We start from the raw sequence: 1,513 nt of genomic DNA on the forward strand, positions 1-1,513 counted from the left end.
ACTTTAGAATTTGATCATTCACATTTTAACAGGTCAATTTAAAACTCTCTGAGAGCTTTTCTGGCACAGCTTTTGTGCCTCAGTGAGTGTGTGACACACTTACTAGCTGTATTGACACTGCACAGATGCCGTGTTGATGTTTCACAACAGTCATCCACCATCTTCTGGCTTAAAAAAGTCATTACACTTGACCTGCAGATAAAATGAATAGTTAGCCAATTTTTTTTTTTTTTTTTTTACAAATGGCTGCACAGAAAGGAATATGAAATGCACAATAAGAAAATAACTAACCTTATTTGGAGCAACAAGATCAAAATGATCCCACACTTTTTAAATGTTTTACTTAGTTCCATTTAGATCGATGATGGTGATTAAAAACCGCAACTCCTCCAACTTCATTTAGTACCGGTCATTTGTGAGGAGGGATAAACGATAAACAAGAATAACCGCGTTAAAACTCTTGACGGTTAGTGTTATCGTTTAAAAAAAAAAAAAACGCTCCCTAGGTAGCCTAAATGCTGACAAGAAGAGAAAAAAACGCGATTGAAAGCCAAACTTTGATTTAACTCACGGATTGACTACTCGTGCTGTCCGGAGGACACGACGTCCAAAGTTTCCAAAAACAATTTGAAATGTGCACTCGTCAGACCACAGAACCCTTTTCCACTTTGCATCAGTCCATCTTAGATGAGCTCGGGCCCAGCGAAGCCGGCAGCGTTTCTGGGCGTTGTTGATAAATGGCTTTCGCTTTGCATAATAGTTTTAACTTGTACTTACAGATGTAGCGACAAACTGTAGTTTCTGACAGTGGTTTTTTGAAGTGTTCCTGAGCCCATGTGGTGATCTCCTTTACAAATTCCTTGCAATAGCTCATTGAGAAATGTTGTTCTTAAACTGTTGGACAATTTGCTCACGCATTTGTTGACAAAGTGGTGACCCTCGCCCCATCCTTGTTTGTGAATGACTGAGCATTTCATGGAAGCTGCTTTTATACCCAATCATGGCACCCACCTGTTCCCAATTAGCCCATCCACATGTGGAATGGTCCAAATAAGTGTTTGATGAGCAGTCCTCAACTTTCTCACTTTTTTGCCACTCGTGCCAGATTTTTTATTTTATTTTTTTAAAATGTTGCAGGCATCAAATTCCAAATGTACGGAGCCCCTAAAGGGACATGGGGGAAATTATTTTTTTTATATATATATATTTTTTTTTAGGCATGTTTGAAATAGTTTTTAATTTTTTTACTTTATAAAAAGTTTCTCGTGCGCACGAGATGTCTAAAAAATAAAAAATAAAATAAAAAAATTATTAAAAAAATGTTTTCCCCCCATGTCCCTTTAGGGGCTCCGTACAAATGAGCTAATATTTTCAAAAAATAAAGTTTTCCAGTTCGAACGTTAAATATCTTGTCTTTGCAGTCCATTCAATTGAATGAGTTGAAAAGGATTTGCAAATCATTGTATTCTGTTTTTATTTACCATTTACACAACGTGCCAACTTCACTGGTTTT

Source organism: Entelurus aequoreus, linkage group LG13 (assembly GCF_033978785.1).
Source record: "Entelurus aequoreus isolate RoL-2023_Sb linkage group LG13, RoL_Eaeq_v1.1, whole genome shotgun sequence".
Classification (NCBI taxonomy): Eukaryota; Metazoa; Chordata; class Actinopteri; order Syngnathiformes; family Syngnathidae; genus Entelurus; species Entelurus aequoreus.